Source organism: Pyxicephalus adspersus, chromosome 1 (assembly GCF_032062135.1).
Source record: "Pyxicephalus adspersus chromosome 1, UCB_Pads_2.0, whole genome shotgun sequence".
Taxonomy (NCBI): Eukaryota; Metazoa; Chordata; class Amphibia; order Anura; family Pyxicephalidae; genus Pyxicephalus; species Pyxicephalus adspersus.
Window position 1 is genome coordinate 43079439 of NC_092858.1, and position 19142 is coordinate 43098580.

General features: G+C 36.9%; 1 protein-coding gene across 1 annotated transcript in view; it reads left to right on the plus strand.

Annotated features, from left to right (window-relative positions):
* ERBB3 (erb-b2 receptor tyrosine kinase 3) overlaps positions 1 to 19142 on the plus strand; it is a 54361-nt gene that overhangs the window by 1783 nt on the left and 33436 nt on the right. The window lies entirely within an intron of this gene.

Genomic DNA, 19142 nt, shown 5'->3' on the forward strand with positions numbered 1-19142 from the left:
AAAGTACTGATCCAAATACATGGGGTGTGATCAGAGGAGGGGGACCTGCTAATATTGTGTGCCCGGCCCATCATATCACACCTGGCATAAAGTACTGATCCAAAAACCCAACACTGCACTGTGTACATGGTGTGTGATCAGTGCAGGGTGCCCTGGATTGTTTGTGCATTGTGTGGTAGACAAGTTGTATATTCATCATTTTATTTTACACTTTATATAAGTGTGTGTGTTTATTACAGGCTTATTATAAGGTACTGATGTGAAGCACCACACTGTGTACGTGGCTTGTGATCAGTGCAGGGGTCATGTTTATATTGTGTTGTGTGATAGACAGGCTGTATCCACATTTTATATAACCCTTGGGGTCTATTTATAAAGAAGTGAATCTGATATACATTGAAACATTCCCTAGTGAAGAATCAGTTACCATCTTTGAAACACATAGACCTGAAAGATTATCCACCATGGAATGTTTGAGTGAATGCCAGATTCACTGTTTTATAAATAGACCCCTTGGTGTGTGTTTTAGTTCCGACTCGTTATAAAGCACTGATGATCATTATGTATATGGTTGTGATCAGTGCATGTTGTGTGGTAGACAAGCTATATCCAAACCAGTTTATATTACACTTTCGGCTCCATTTATAAAGCAGAGAATATATTTCCTCTAACATTTCCTGTGAATCAGGGAAAGGGGAATCAGTTACTGCCATTGAAACACATGGGCCTGGATGATTCCCAAGAGGGAATGTTTAAGGGAATGTCTTATTCCCTGTTTTATAAACAGACACCTTGGTGTGTGATGGGCAAAATGAGAAAAAACTATACTTAGTGCGTGGTCAGAGCAGGGTGTCCAGGATTTATGGTGTGTTGTGTGGTAGACAAGTTGTATATTCATCATTTTTTTTGAACTTTACATAAGTTTGTGTGTGTAATACAGACTTATTAATAAGATGGGCACAGAGATACATTACACTGTGTACGTGGTGTGTGATCACTGCTTTGTGTCACATTTTTATTGTGTGTTTTGCGATAGATAAGCTATACATTTTATTACACTTTGTATAGTGTGTTTATTAATGACTCATTATAAAGTACCAATGAACATTCTGTACATGCTGTGTGATCAGTCATTGTATCTTATTATGTGTTGTGTAGAAGACAAGTTGTCTGTACAGCGTTGTATTTTACACTTGGTGTGTGTGTATTACTGGCTTAATATTAGGCATATATATTGTGCATTGTATATGACATGAGATGCAGGCACAGTGCCCTATTTTTATTAGGTGTTATGTGACCAACAAATTGTATCTACTTCTTTCTATATTATGCTCAGTGTAACTGTGTGTATATTTCAGGCTTATTATAAATCACCGATGAAGAAATATACACTGCAATGAAAATGCCATGCAACTGCTGTGTCTTGTCTCTTTATGAGTTGTGTGAATGGCGAAATGTATGCACATATTATTGTACACCCTATACCATAGGGTCCTTATGTACTTATGAGCAATATATATATTTTACTGTAAACATGGACTGGTGTTTTGTGGATGTCATGATGTACAACATTTCATATTACACTTTGTATACCGTTGTGTGTGTTTATGAGGGGCTCTTTAGTACAGATGATGCACGGTGCCCTATTTTTATTATGTGAAGTGTGCAGTTCAAGGTGTATGTACTGTATAATGTACATATGACAAGTAGATATGACAACAATGACAAGTGTACGTCATGGAATATGGTGTACAGCAGTGACTTCTATTCTTTGTGGTCAGAGATATATATGACGGCTTTGTAGGCATAGCATGGATTGTTTAGATTTATTTCTATAGATATATTTTATTTGTCATAAAGGTGAAATTGTCTTGTTTTGGGGCACCTGAGTACTGGGATTCTCAGAGTAAATCATTTGTACACTGTATTATGGGTCACTGAGGTTAATACAACAAGCACCTATCTACAAATTTGTTTTCCTTGCAAGATAAAGTATTGAAGTAAGCCCAGGTTTCAGGCTGACCTACTGACGGGTAAACAAGTCCTTTCTGCGCCCCAGTTGAACAAGTCTACCCGTGTGATCTTTTACTGTGTATCTTCCTGGGATTTAGGGATTACTCTGTCATTATAATAGGACCATTGTCTAATTGTCTTGGCTTCATGGGCATTTTGTTGAAAAAAAAGTCATGGTAAACAATTAAAATCAATTTTATGGTACTTTGGGTTATCTTCTCTTTTTTTCCAAAGTCATTTTTTTTTCATCTGTAGTGTGCACAATGATTCCCAAACTGTATTTGTGTTTATGAAGGAGAAATATCAGCCTACATGTGTTCTCATCTGAGGAAAAGGGCTGAAGCATATTTATACAATATAGAACAAACATTTAAAATATTGTTAGCAGATAAACAATGTGTTCTGTATCATTAATAATGCTATAAGAATATTTGTCTATATTGCATCTGAAAAATATAGTTTGCCCCAGATTGGTTTCTATTTTATTCATGTATGAGTCGGAACAATCCAAAATCTGTGATCTAAAAGTGGATCCTAGAGTTTACAAAGTGCGATTTGCTGTGTTCTAGCAAACATTTAACATTTTAATTGTGCCTTTGTAGTACCTTAATAGATTTACTTTTCACCTGAAATTCCCCCAAATAAAACAGTGCACTTCTTAGTTTGTGAGGGTGCATAGGCACTCCTGTGCCTGCACCCCTTTATTATTTACGTGTATTTATATGGTGCTGACATTACACAGCCCTTTAATAAGTCCATAATCATTTCTCTAATGTCACCATCAAAGTTATATGTCAATAATGCAGTCTAGGGACACTTTTTGGGGGAAGCCTAAAAACTTAATTGCACATTATTGGGATTTTGGAGGAAACAGAAGTACCCAGAGGAAACCCACACAAACATGGGGGGAGCATGTAAACTCCAAACAGTTGATCCTGATTGATTCAAACTTTGGACTGCTGTAAATGCCAGAGTGCTGGGTCCATAGCAATTATGTGTGCAACCTAATCATTGTACTTTTATGCTGCATGCTATTCTTAGGGGGGGGGTGCCCTGTTTTGGTAAAACAGTTTAATAGATGGTTTTAATGCAAACCCTGCAATGTTTACAGGTATGAAAAATGTGCCTTTTAAATAGTAACCACACCTTTTGAAACACATGAACTATTTTATATATTTATAAGTAACAAACAATATAGATTTTTACTTCAGTTTTACTGTACCTGGGCTTCAACGTCTCTCCAACTGGGTCAGAGATGACAGTAAAATGATGTGTTCTCTTACTTAAAGGTACAGTATACAGATGTGGGTGATAACCATTGATTTATGCATAGAAATCATTATTCATGGCTCATAACACTGAAGATGTTGAACTGCAGACCATCTAAATGTACACAAAACAATGTGTACACTGGCCTTGGCCTGTGATATCGGATCTGGAAGTGCAGAGAAATGAAATGCAGAAGTTACTTGCTATGCCGTCTGTCATTCCTGTCTACTGTGTCTTAAGGCTGGATTTACACTTGTCTCAGAAAGGTGTAATGCACACTCTTGTTTTTATGTGTGTTCAATGCATGCCACAACAGCATATGTACCATTTCATTTTGTTTCTGGTGAACACAGGCTGAAAGTACACCTGATCCTCATGCAAAAGGTACATGAAAGTGTGAAAGGGCCCTAAAAGTGCAATTGTCCTTCACAAAATATAGCACTGGGCTGTTACCATTGCAACACGTGTGGTTTATTGCCTCCCTTACAAAGAAGTTACTATTTACATTTCTTGTTGATAGGTGCGAACCTGACTTTTTTGGTCTTTATTTATTTACAGATTGCATAAATTAGTTTATGCAATTTACAGATTGCATAAACTAATTTACTATGTACAGGGCACAATATAAATGTATACTTCATTAATTTAAAGCACTTCATGCTGAGATCATGGTCCACCAGTGTAGTTGTAGAAAGTTTAAGATTTAACACACACTTTGTGTTATTGTCTTTGTTTCATGACTTGAAAAGCCAGGATGATAAATGTTTCTGTACTTGTCACACAACAGACTGGTTAAGTGATTGCATTTTTATGCAATTCATTTAGTAATCTGAGAGTTGTAGGGAAGAAAGCTGTAGCAGGTGTAACAGGTTCGTAGCAAAGTGCATGTATTCTATGACCTTGGGCAACATTCTCATTTCTGGTTGAAGGGTACTGGGAAAGGGGTCAGCACTGGTCATTGTGAAATTTGATTTAAAGTGACCAAAGTAGATCAGGTCAAACACCTAGGTACTTTATGCCCATTTCTCCAGTCTATGGCCTTGTAATTGTGTTTTTTCTAGACATTTAAAAATGGTAAAGGTAAATATTAGTTAAATGATGCATAAACAGAACTTTATGGACACATAGACAGACCTTTACATCTGACAAATGTACCAAGAAATTTGCTGCTACAGTTGGCATAGAGGAATTTTAGATGTACACTGCTTTGCATGCTTAAACTATTTAGTAAACCATATGTCCCCATCTCAGTCTCCTAATAAAATTACACACAATGGCCAATTTATCTGGAGCACTAACAGAGTATGTTTGGACTGTGGGAGTACTTCAGTGAATTACATAGCACAAACACAAGGATCCATTCAAACACAACTTTCCAAAAGGAGTTTCTTGGTAAATGCAATTCATACATGGCTGACCTGTAAGTAAATGCTGCTGTCTTCGGATTGTGATGCACCAAGTGGCCTTTGCTGACACAAAACACCCACATATAGGCAACTTGCTGGGTAGATGGACAATACCAATACCTTACAGGCAATACTGTGGGAAGATGTCAGACTGGGTTATCATTAATAAAACAGCTCTACCCTTGTAATCTCAAGTAGACTCATTTATTTCAGGTGAGGTATTTTAATATTAAATTAAAAACATTTGAATTAAAAAAAAATAGTTTTGTTTTATCTTAAATAGGAGTAGTGGACCGAAGATAATGTTTTCCCATGGTGCTTATTCAGTTCATCATGTTGATAAATTGCATGCAACGTAGCAGACATTCAGTGGAAACAACTTATTTTTTTACGTTGTGTGAGCATGAAACATGCGCTGTGAGTTTCCATACCACCATTTAGCATTCCCATACCACCATTTTCATCAATACAAAGACTGTGCACCTTTAGTTATCGTGCAGAACTCATCAGGAGCAAGGAGAGCCAGGAAACTGGTGCACTACATTAAGCCATAATGAATCCAATATTTTATTCAGTTCCTCAGAACTAGCTTAGGCCTAACTCATGCTCACTGGAAGAACAGTTCTATGGTGAGGTGCAGGAGGAGGTAGGCTAAAGACCTGACATGGGGTCTTATTTATTAAAGCTCTCCAAGGCTGGAGAGGATACACTTTCATCAGTGAAGCTGGGTAATCCAACAAACTTGGAATGGATCTGGTCCAGGATTCAAAACATCTGCTAGCAAAAAGCAAATTACTTTCAATAAATCCATTCCAGGTTTGCTGGATCACCCAGCTTCACTGAAGAAAGTGTATCCTCTACAGCCTTGGAGAGCTTTAATAAATCAGGCGTATTGAAACTAAGGTCACTATATCCAAGGGGCAATAAATACAAAGGGGTTACAAAAAAGAAGAAATAACCTGAGCTGCCTGCCCTATTTGGGTGAAAGTTAGAGGTTTTGAGGCATACATTTACAAATACAAGTCACTTTCATGCCAAGGAACCTCTGCAAATTGTGGTCCCCAACAATATCGCATATACAGCAATGCACAAATTATGAGCAGGCTCATGTGGAAGCAACCCTCTTCTTTATATTCAGCAGCTCTCCGGTACCCCTACATTGACTATGCAATATTATTCTAACGTTTCCCCTCTTTATCCAATAGAAATCAAGACACATAGCAGTATATTAGGAAAAGAAATCAAATATGTACATTATAAATGATATTCAAAACAATATATATATAGCTTTAAGTATTAATGGTGCTATCAGTTATAAACAGGCTTTCAAGTAGATGCTGTGTGTTATCTGATAAAATTAACTAAAGGAGAATAGGTTGAAAGGATTCTTTTATGTCCTAAGCATTTAATTCTACTCCTCTATTAAAGTGCTTCATATATTGAAAACGTACCACGACTTACAGACATACAATTATAGTGTTGGTAATTATTTGTTTGGTGATATCTGATAACCATGCTTAGTAGAATTTCATTCCATCAAATGAAAGGTGGCACGTCAGTTTAGGGTGCTTTATTGACTCTTAGGTGATATGGAAACAGCATGTTCAACAAACACAGAACATGAAATGTTTGGTTTCATGTATGGATATAAAACAAACAAGCTCACCCTTTGAAGGAAATAATAGAGACAAGTGGCTCAGTCAGTATGCAAATGTTTATATATAACAGAGTTCATGCTTGAAAAACTAGGATGAATTAAGTGGGGTTGTGATTTGCTCTTGCATATATGCTGATGGGAATAAGAAAATCAAGGGTGGGAAACACTATACAATGTATAAAAAAGTACTTTGATCCTTTCGGAAAGCTCTAAATCACATCAGCAGTGGAGCACTGAAATGGAAAGACCATTGGGCAGTTGTAAATTTATTATTGAGGTCACATCTTTAAGTATGCTTGGTCAATTGAAGCAAGACATCACAGAGAGCTGGAATTGTCTGTTTTTTTAATTCTCATATTTATTACAGTTTTAAATCATTGTAAAATATTAGATGAAAATTTGTATTCAAAGAAAAGGAATATATGCAGTTATATTCAGTAGCAAAGGGCAAGTGTCATACAGTATCAAAAATGTTAAAGGTCAGAACCAGCAAGGAACCAACAATAAGTATAATTTAAGTTAACTAACATTTTACGGCTCAAGAACTAAAGTCCCTGATTTTAAGATTACAACAAACCAAATTTAAAATGACCATGCACTGTGCCCATGCAGGGCAAAGCAAAGGGGTAACTACATTTCCCCCCATCCCGTCATCATATACTTTAATTGCCTTTGCACCCCTAATAATCACAGAGAAAAATTAGAGTGATTTCTGGATATTAAGGAACATGTGACTCCCTGCTATTCTATTCTGGGACATCACTGGTGCCTTTCGATTAGCTTAGTGTTGTCATATGGGGATGGAGAGAATCCTAGCCATGGTATTAACTCTGACGTGTCAGTTTGAAGCTTAACAGGGCCGACTTATCATGTTCATAGTGGTCGACTGAATTGGTGGAGGAGCAAGGAAAAAGTGAATATATGGTTCTGTATGATGTTTTCAAAATTACCCCAATGCAGGGGCAAAGTCAATTTACAGCAGGGTGGCCCGGTACACTATACAGTTTAGAAGTCTTGGTTGTGACCCTGGATACATTTCAATGTTTATTTCTACTTTAACAGGACAAAGAAACTATTAGGATACACCTATACTTGTTCCAGGTCAAGGTTTTATTCCGCAAAGGAAGGATAAGGGCTTTATTTCACAGGTTGCATCTTCACAAGTCAGCAGTACCCCCATATCTCCATGTATATCTTGAATGAAAGTAATATAAAGCACTATAGTCCCTGGCACTAACATAGATACATGCGCTTTTTGTTGCATGTTACATTGTTTTTACATGTTTTTATTACATTATTAGATGTTGAAAGTCTCTAATGATAGCTTTTGATATTTTGTTAACAGTCTACTTGATGAGATTCCCATCTGTTCTTTCTAAAGTCCCAGATTAAAGATTGTTTTTAGAGATGTGATTGAATCCAGCCACATGTTACCTGGTAAAGTCATAATCAGCCTAATACTTCTGCCATAACAGGTGCAGTGACCTGTAAATGTGCAAATGTGATTTTGTTATAGGGCAGCTCACCCCCACACAGGAAGTGGGACTGCATAGTATGTATTAGTAACTGTAAAGTATGACACTTTTGGCACCTTAAACAGCAAATGAGTTGGCACACTTTTAAAGAGTAAGTAATCATACCCCTCTAAGTCCTTGCATAACCTCTAGAAATACATGGCAGGACTGTAGCCAGCTAGCAGTCGGAGTTTCACAATTAACAGATGATGGGTATTAGTTCCATAGATGTTATTTAAGGCATGACTATAAATCTCCTGTATGAATTAAATTGCTCCCACATATCTCCATACACCCCAAAGTTGCTAAGAATAGTGCTGACATCTAAGTCTCTGCTTCCAGCCCTGCAGCAGTTGTTTAGTAGCTCACTGCAGCATGTAGGTCAGAATAACAAATGACAAGCTGTGTGTGGAATTCCATCTAGTAGGTAGGACTGCTTGCCGGATTACGAAGCCTGCCTGAACTTTATGACTGTCTTTTATGACTTAGCATTTTTATATGTAATTGAAGTTGTTTCATATTTTTATTGTATTTGTTCTGTTGGCACTTATGAGAAACAAAGGTCAATATTGGTAGCAAAAGTGTCTTTTTTATACAAAAGATGAAGGTTACGCCATAGATGTAGGAGTTTGTTTTAAAATACAGGAAATGACTGAGAGATAATAATACCTCCACTGTGAACTGTTTCACTGAACATCAAAAGACTAAGATAGCCAGCTTTTTTGTCTGATGCAACCTAATATCAAGAAGTCTATTCATGTCCTTATATTGAATAAACTATTTAGTATTATCTGCCATTTCCACAAGCTATTACTATTTCTGTGTCTTCCATCATAAAGGAATACTGTTGTTATTTGAGTTGGTGAGGTCAGTCACTTCTGAAATGAGAAATTTTTCAAGAAATCCCCCAGAGTTGGTTCCAATATATATATATATATATATATATATATATATATATATATATACTGTATGGTGTGTAAATATATATATTATATTGATGATTCGTCTGTGCCTTGTTTTTCTTGAACAGGCACATCATATTCAACACTCCTGCACAGTACTGGCAGTGCATAGTAATTCTCTACATACAGTGTACAGGTATGAAGAAAGGTTAAACATCTTTATTGTCTGACATTTTGTTTGTGACAGTTGTTTTAGTGAGCTATCGTGCCAAGACTGAAAGTGGCATTAGTACAAGACATGTGCAGAGTGCTCAGTTTCCTTCTAATTCACTTCCTTATATGCTTTTATAATATGCATAACATCTGACGTTTTATCAAATTTGTACATCATTGCCACAATTGTCCTTTCTACAAGTGAATAAAATGACATTGTTTAACTTGGAGTTCATGAGACTTCTGTGTAAATTGAGGAATGGGAAAGTGCAGGTAAAAACTGTGGGAAAACCTTTGGTTTGTTTTTTTATCCTTTTTTGTACTCAAGTCATTGGGTAACAGAGGGAAATGGGACTAGGCCAAAGTTTCTTAACTCCAGTACACTAGTTCCCCATAGGTAATGTTTTTAGGTATCTTCGAGAGAAACAGTAAGCCTATAACAGACTGGATCATCTGTGCAGAATTTAAAATCTAGGGACTGCCATGTCTAGCTTTGTGAAATTACTAGTTCCCTGAATGTCTTGTTGACGCTGAGGCACTGAACCCAACATATCATAAAGAAAAGTATTTCTGTATATTGCTGTTTGTGACCCTGATTATGAAATTTACTGATACTATTGGGTCTAGTGACTTCAACACAGAAAAGAATCGGAAATCCCAAGGTGTTAAGCTCTCACAGAAACAGACGGTAAGGGTAAACTTGTTTAGGTGACAGGCGTACAACTTCTACTGCTGTTCAAAGTGTAATTGATTAAAAAACAATCAGTCAGCTAAAGAATTATTTAGGATAAATCGATAATATAAGACTTCTAAATATTGGTAAATACTACGAAAAACTTTTTAGTGGTGTGCTTAAAATCATATCTCCTTGGATATTAAATGCTGTTTTCCTTTCTTCTTATCCTCCCTAATTTTTTCATACATTTTCATTTCCCACATTATTCATATTTAGCATGCTGTGAAGCCATCAGCGTTGGGGTGAGTAGAGGAGGTTCTGGATGGTTGGGGATGCTCCATCTCTTTCTGTATGTTCTTCTACATCCTAGCCTCTTACCTTTCCATGGTCAGTGACCATGGAGATCTAATATAAATGCAACATCATTTGTTGCAGATTTCATCATTTCAGGACTGCTTATGTATTCTTTTTGCATATAAAGTCAAGCAGCGTGCATGTGAATGGGCACTGAGAAGTGTTACACGCTGGGAGTAGATCTAAGCACCAACGCACAATCCATTCATAGTATGGGCTATCTTGAAAAGATGAGGGTCGTATTTGTCACCAATAGGGAATGTGATGAATAAACAGACATGAGAACACGACAGGGTTTTCAGTCCGCTCTGCAGCCTTTCCACTGCTTGGGCCTTTCAAAGTCACCCCAAGGGGGGCCTTCTTCACTCAAAAGGCACTTTGTAGTAGTGACACATTCTGCATCCTCTTGTCTATTTTTACCCTCCCAACTACAATGGGTCTCTAGCTGAATCTGAACTCCCTCCCTTCTCAAGCATCTGAATCATTGGTCTTTTATGAAGTCAGAACACAGGCTGAGTTAAAGAAATTGCTTACGCCCAACAAGAATAAGAATATAAAAAACATGTTTATGAGGGCATGGATCAGCTACAAGGAAGCAAATAATACAAGTGAATTTTGAAACAACACATAGACTTTCTAGAAGGCAAGTCAAACAGCAGGTGTTCCACGTAATGGATCTGCTGAAAAGCAAGATATTTCAAATGGTGGTTTGATGTAGAAAAAGGAGGCTTTAATAGGGCACACAGCTATATATGCAGAGGTTCCAGATATTTCCCAAACTGACTCTTTACAGTCAAGGATGATGTAGACCACATCTTATGTCTCTGCTCTGTACTAGGAATAATGTTACAAGTATAGGTAAATTGTAGAAGTAAAGTGAAATAGGCGATTCTATACTAACATATAATTGTATTTATTGCAAAGATGATTTAAGGAATCAGCTTACTTTTGATCATTTAGGTAGGTCCTTATTTTAACAAGATTATACGCAGTTATCAAAGAACAATGAAATATATTGAAAAAAAAATTACTAATAATAAAACACTTATAACTTGGGGTAAAGCTAGTCACATGACTATGGACTTTGTAAAGCGCTGTGTAAAATGTTGGTGCTATATAAATACTGTGTAGTAATATTAATATATACTTGTGCATTGCTTGTCCTTGGACGAGACAGAAAGCCATCAGCCAACCTTTCTTGGGGAAGAATGTTAATCGAACAGGTTTGAAAACCTGTTCCTATCATTCGTTTTCTTGGTGAGATAAGTGACATTAACAATGTTTGCCTGCTCAACTCTTTCCTCCTTTTTTTCTGCAGAAGAGCTAAGTGTACAAGTGAACAGAGAAACCAGTTGAAAAACTTGGGCACATTTTAGATTAAACATATAAACAAAAGTGACATACATAACCATTGGATTTAAATAAAACACATGTAAATGCATGACTTTGTTATTTTTTATATAGAGTAAGAAAAAATGTAATCTGGCAAACTTTTTGATGCGTATGTTCCTTTAATGAACTTTTACTTCAACACATTAGGGGAGGTTAGGTCTTTCATTAGGGAAACATGTTTCCAGGGATAACTCAGAACCTGACCATACACTTGACATACTTTCCATTAATTTGAGCAATCTATTAGATTAGTCATATGTGTAGAACCATAAGAATGTATTCAGTGAAGTTAGAAGGTGTCCATTGAATGTACAAGTATCTAGCAAGTTTAGAAAGCACTCCATTTTGTTCAAAGTTTTTTTCTATGCTGGACCGTGCATAGATAGCAGTGTTTGGTAGTAAATAGATTGATCTTTGATTGGCTCCATAATTTCAATTTAATAAGCTTGTCAAATTGAGAAATGGTTAAACTCAAGGTGAATTTTGTATCATTGGCTTAGAAGGGAAATTCCTTCTCTTTAGTGGAAATTTACTATGCATATCTCTATATCATACTTAAAAAGTGGTGTGAAATGGTAAGGTAAAAAGGGAATTTATATTTAAAGTAGAGACAGGGACTGCCAATAGCTGTAGAAAATATAGACATTTCTGTTTCACTTTTAAACGCTTTCTGTCATAAGGTGCATCTGAAACAAGGTAACCTGTTATTTTTTCCTAAATCTTTAAGGTATTTTCTCTTACAATTACACCATATTCTACATTGCATTCAGTGATCATGTCACTTGGCATGTACAGAACCATGTGCGGCAATTAGTGTGATTTTTATATAACCTAGTAAAAGTCTAAACAAAACCAGATCACCCTATGGAGCAGTGTGTATCAGTATCAGATGCCCAGAAGCAGAATGGTTTCGTTTGTAGGTTAAGTATTAGATCCCCAACATACTGCCAGAGGTCAGACAAACTACAGATGAACAGGAAAGTACCCACAGAAAATGCTAGGTTCCAATACCAATTCAAAATCATGATTGTTGCTGTCCTAGCACCGTTTATAAATGGCACCTGGGACACCGGGAAGTGCGTAAAGCGTCTTCATTATCACATAGCTGCATTGATTTGTTTGTTTTTTAATATATCTGCCTAAAGTTTACCTTTATACCTCTTTAGAAGGTGTCTAGAATTAAAATGATTTTTTTTGTGGAAAACAAACAAAGTTCATATTGACTGTGTATTTTTGGCCAGTGCCAGATGAGCATTGGGTGCTTTTGAAATTATTGTATTGTTTCATAGCAGACATTATTGTCCTACTTAATTGCCAGATTTTCTATTATTTGATGAAAACACCTAAAATGTGTTTAAAGGTCATTGTAGTTGCAGAGAAGTTTGAATTTTGCACTTTGGCATGTAAACAAGTGCAGCAAGTAATCTCTAGAGCAGAGTACAAAGAGGGAAATTAATGAATAACAAGGTATTACACTGTCTCTTCCATGCAGACAAATCTCTGTAACTGGTTGTGGTGGAAACAACTCCAATACCTATGTGCTAAAAGTGAAAATTTCCAATCATAATTAGTAAAAAAATTTAAACTTTGGCTGCAGTTGTGATTGCTTAAGAACAAGATTTTAGACCTTTATACCTCATACTATCATGATGAGATCTTTGCAAGTTGACTGTATCTATTTTTTTGTAATGACATTTGAAAATATCATACTGAAAATATCAAACGGTTGTTGAAATACAGGTCCTTGTATGTATGTGTATACATATAGAACTTCTTTGTCTATTACAAAATAATGGAAATAGCTGTAAGATCCGCTTAACACTTTGTGCGGTTTTATGATATGACGAACATAGTATCAAATCAGACAAAAACATCCTGTGTTGAATATTCTCACTATGAACCTGATCTATTAAAGCTCTCCGAGACTGGTGAAGATAGACGATCATGGGTGAACCCGGGTGTTACAGTAAGCCAGGAATTGATCTGGTCCAGGATTGAAAACGTTTGCCAAATAATAGCAAATGATGTTTAAGAAATCCATTCCAGGTTTGCTGGATCACACAGGTTCACTCATGGATCTTCTCCAGTCTTGGAGAGCTTTAATAAATCAGACCCAATGTATCATGAAGTACATATACCACTGCCTGATTCTGTGCACCATCCTAATAAATGTAATGAAAGATGTCAGTGACAAAGCGGACAGGCAGCATAGGTGGGCATACATGCGGTATAATTGTCATTGTAACTATTACTAGGTAAGCTTGCATGTCTGACATGTTTCTCAAAGTTTTAGTTGTCTGGCTATCATACTTATCCTCTGACTTTTATATTTTCCAAGAGATAAAATAGCCAAGTGAAAATAGCTCAGCCATCTTTATAAACTGAACTTATTGAGCAGCATTCATACAACTGGAGCAGGCTAAAACAAGTAAAGTGCTTTCTTTGAGTAATATTATTAATTTCTTTTTTAAGTGCATGTATTTCTAATGACAATTTGTGCTGGATCACTGCTTTAAAAGGAAAATAATTCAAATACAAATCATAGTAACCATGCAACGTTTATAAATGTCCCCCATCAGATGTATGGAAATTCTTCTCACAGCCCCCCAAGTCCTATTCTAGGAACAGAATTTTTCATAGCTTTAATCTGCCTGCATTCTGGACTTTAAGTCAGCTGGCATCTGGGTATGGATGGTATGCAGCAAGAATCTGCCCTGATCCCATGTACAGCCCCTTGACTTAATTTTCAGAGAAGTGGGTGGGGGATTTGAGCCCTCGGGAGAAAGCTTGTAGTGCCTTGTTTCACAGCACACAGGAATTGGTAATAAAATAAGACTGTAACATGGAATTTCTCACTGCACTATTATTGCCCATTATGGATGCCTGGCACATTTGGAGGCTGTTACATGAACAGTGAAACATTCCAACTCTCACAGATTATTCAATAGGCACCATTGTTAGGGAGGGCCCTTAATCAATATAGGCATGTGAATAACTTATGGCTGTCACTGCCATTTGTGACAAAGCAAAGTAAAGACAACAGAACAAATGCAAATAGAAACATATTCATGTTTTTAAGTGTTGCAAAGGAAAAGAACTGAAGTGCAGGTGCACTGATGTGAGTGGGAGGAATGCTGGCCCTTTGCGGAGCCTGTTTTGCCAGGCTTTTAGTATTGTGTGAATTTCAGTGTAAAGCCTTTTGTCAGCTTATGAAATGTCATTGTCCGTTTAAAGAATATTAGCCTGTTTACCACAAAAAGAATGTTATACTGGAATATTCACACACGTTAAACATAATGTGTTGCACAGACGGAAAACATGCCCAGTGCCTGTGTAAGAAAATTTAATGTGAAAGTTTTTCATGATAAAGAACAGAAAGTGGACTTAATAACCAATCTTCCCGTGATTGATGATTTCATACAAAGGGCCCATTCAATAAGGATATGAGAAAAGTGCACAAACGCCTAATAGCCAGTCATAATTCATCTTTTTAATGTGATGGTAGCTGAGCTCATGGCCTTGCTGTACAGAGCTTATCAACTTTACCAGGGGCATTTATTTATTAAGTACCCTAAAATAGTGTCTAACATAAAAGTATATTGGTGCAATAATGCCATTGTTATGATACTTTGTTGAGAATAGTAACAAAGTAAGCTGCCCTGCTTTTATCCTTTTTGAAAGTTAAATTAGTTAAATTAGAAAGGTAAATTTGAAATAAATTAGTAATGTATTTTGAACACATTCACTCATGTTGGGAAGGGCAGATAAGGGCACAGAAGACATAATGCATGTTGCATAAAATAAAGTGAAACTCCACACAACGTATAATTTCTTTGTTTTAGACTAAATGTTCCTCCGACAGGATGTGATGAAAAGTGGCTCGGGTTGGGAAACCGTACAGCAATAGAAACACCTTTAATAAAGTAGGAAAAGGTCAGAACCATTCTAAGGTTTTGTTTTTTGTTGTGTGCAGCACATCAGTCAGAAAACAAGAGGACATCTTATCAGTGGCACAGATGGTAATACATTCCTAACCAAGCCAAATGACAGCCAGTGGTTGTAGCATAGTAGCCCAATGGAAACAGAGCACTCAGCAGGTAGCTGGCTGTGGGGCACCAACCCTGGAGATACACAAATTTTAGTGGCCAAAGCAAAAACCAAAAAACAAAAACAAACCTACATAATAATCCCAATGATATAGACTACCATGGCAGTGTGTGTAAAGAAGCTTCTATGGGGGGTGACCGTATTTCGACTGATGAAGAGGAGTTAATGTGTGACCGGTAACTAGACTGAAATAAGTCACCTCTTTTTCTTGGCCAGATGCCTACTGTGGTTTATGGTTCATTTTGACCTCGTTTCATAAATAATGACATTTATGTTTGAGTATATGGCCCAGCTACCATGCAAAATAATTCTACAACGTTGCAGAAAATAAAGCCAAGTAACTACTTTCTTCCCATTTTTGTACACTGGTGTTAGACAGGTTTGATTGCCAAAATGTCAGTCAAATGCAAAGACATGAGCTCATGCTGCGATATATATGCCAGTAGGTGCTAAATATTATCTTGGTAGTGGATTTCTGTCCCGGGGTCATTAATGTTTTCCTCTTACGTCTATCTGTTAGGATTGCTTCCACCCAGGAGAGGAGGAATACAGGCTGCCCTTTGTAATTCAGAGTCCCACTGCAGCAGTTGTGTATGTGTGCTTTTGGCTACTGTGCAGAGAAATTAATTAGATGGTAAACCACATCCTACATTGAGTGAGTAATACAAAGATGAAGGGCTTAATCTCTCCTGCTGCTTTTGCCAGTGTTTAGGAGGCCTGGAAAGTATACAAGGTCTGCTCTGTTTTCCTGTCACCTCCACTGGAGGACAAGCAGGGACACTATACAGAGACCCAGTCTTATCTGCTGACCCAGGAATGCCACCAGTCTCTTAAAGACACAGCATTCTGTGCAAGAATTCACCTCGGGGCCTATTAAGGTTTCCCATAGAGAACATGAAAGACAGAATAAATTGAAAACTATTAATGTGCAGATAGGTCAGATTTATGACCTGACACTAAAGTATTAACTATCTTTTTATTGCTTAACTAGCTGTGCTAATTATTCAGTGGTGTAAAAAATCAGATCTCAGCAATTGCTTAAAGTAATTAGGTACCTAATTACTTAAACTGATCAGCTAGAGCCAAGGGTTTTGTAATAATGTGCAAATATGTACGGCAAATTTGCATGTTATGTATCGTGTACCCATCAAACTGCCCCCGAATGGTCGCCCTTAATGCTCTGTCGTTGCTACTGACGTCTTTACTGGGTGTTCAGACCATCTCCATTGGCTGGATCAGGATGATGTGAACCCCACGCTTGCATGTATGAGCTACTTCATTTTGGCATAACTCTGTGTCAAGTTGGTAGGCTGTACATCTTGCTGTACAGAAATAGAAGAAAACCCTACAGCGAGGGAAAAGGATGTTCAACCAAGAGACTTCACAATAACAGTGAAAAAAAAAATATTTTTATTTTTTCTATTTACTTTGACTTTTCTAAGTAGACTTTATTTGTACTTTATATAATACAAAGCTGTTTCAGTATAAACCATTTTTGTAAATAAATCCTTTAAAGTGAACTAAGAGCAGACAGCTAATTGTACATTTGAAATACATGTATGAGGTGCTGTTTCACCTGCCAAGTATTTGTACTTAGGTCCATTCATTTCTTGGATTTACATTACAACCAGCCTGATGATGATGACTTTTCTATGCTGCAGTTAAGCACTGCCCTTTTGCTGACATTCCAGTCTTCTTTGGACTGGGCAGTTTTTATTTGAACTTCAGATTGCTGAGAGGGTCACTTTAACACTCTCTGTGTAAAATCATCTACTGTAGAAGTTGTCTTGAAATTTTCTATCACTTTTTGTTCTTTTAACATCAGGATAGAGAACGAAAATAGAAACCTGAGGCTCTATACCCTTGCCTGTGTTACTAAAAAATCTTTTTGGCTGTTGTGGTAAAACTTCCCAATGGTGGCACAGTAATAGAACTAAATAGAAATTCTAACCTTTCCCAGTGTACATATTAGAAATGAATATTTTTCCTTAAGTGACCATTAGACAACTAGAGCCTGGTTTGCTGTTGGATCTTTAGCTAACCCATATTGCCTTTGGAATCCTTTGTGGTGCGATAATTGTTTATCTGTAAAACAAAGGTTTTGTATGTGTGTGTATGTATATATTTTTTTATACTTGTGTAGTCCAGCTACATAAAAAAAGAGCTATTTTTATTTATTTTTGTGTGATCATATCATATATACCTTATATTCTTTCTGTGTGTGTGTATGTGAACGTCACAGTAAATGCAGATTAAAAAAATGCACACATCCCTTTCAATGATGTTCACACTTCCTATGGCAGTGGGTGATTAAGAAATGCTTTTACTTTTTACATCAAGACCTTACTTTTTGGTCCTTCTCCTTGAGCCTCCCATCAGATTCCTGCTTGGGGCACAATGAGAGACTGTGTCCAAGCACAGAGAAGGACACATTGTGTCCGGCACAGAGAGTAGCCATTCTCTCTGGGACAGGCAGAGGCGGGGGCAGCATTGCTTGGACACTTGTCAATGTTCTTGGGTTTGTTTGGATCCTTTCTAATGCCTGACCTTTCCCATTTCTGCGTCTTGAGGGGGAAAATCACCCTTATCCATCACTGAGCTTCTCTCTTATTTTAATTATTCACGACTGCTATGAAAGAAATGACAAGCTCTGCGCACTAGAAGCCATTTCCATAATTAGATTGTCTATTGTTCAGCAAAGGATTGTAAAATGTCTATGGAGGACAAAGTGGTTCACTTGTGCAGTACTGACAATCTAGAACTGGAAGTGAGGAATTTACTATACACAGCTGTGTAAAGACAGTATGTTGAATCATTATGTGCCAACCAGTATAACTATTCCACCATCATTAATCAACCTGTAAGACTTTTATGCCACACTTTATGAAAAACACAGATCATGCCCTATTTGCCTTATATATATTGTGCCAAATGTATATTGGTCACTACCCAGGAGGAACTTTTCAAGGATTGCTGGGGTTGATTTTTGACGGGGCTATTTTAAGCTATTGTGAAATTTGCAGAGAGCCCATAGAAGAGAAAGCTGGTCTGTGTGCTTTCATAGAGAAATGGAAAGCTAGCCGAATAAAATTATAAATCTCTTGGAGAACAGTTGAGTTCGCATAAATGTATTTAGCTGTTTGTTTGGAACCCAGATTCAAAAAATATTTGTTATGTGTGTCATAATTGAGGACAGCAGGTATTGGTGTTTTATAGTCCCTATGTGGAATCCTAAATTTTATTTGTGTCATTGATCTTGAACCTGGAAATATTTTCCACAGTACAAAACAATTAAAAATCTGCTGTAATCCCAACCAACGGGTTGCTCATAACTCGCTGAGATCATCATCACAGATTGTCTGGCCCAGGCCACATAGATACCCATTACAATTCCCCATGTATTCTCTTAGATTGCATATCACCAGGTCTTGCCTTAATTAAATTATTGGCATTTTAAAAACAACATGCTTTACTTATTACTGTGATCATGGAATTGTTCCCCACTAGAATTGGTTCTTTTTATTATCCAGGAAATAAATAAATTGGCCACATTTGCATATTATAACTGTGTCACTGCTTGTCCAGCATATTCACTTGTCTATTCCAGCACCATACTGCTTTCATTTTCTCATAAATGGG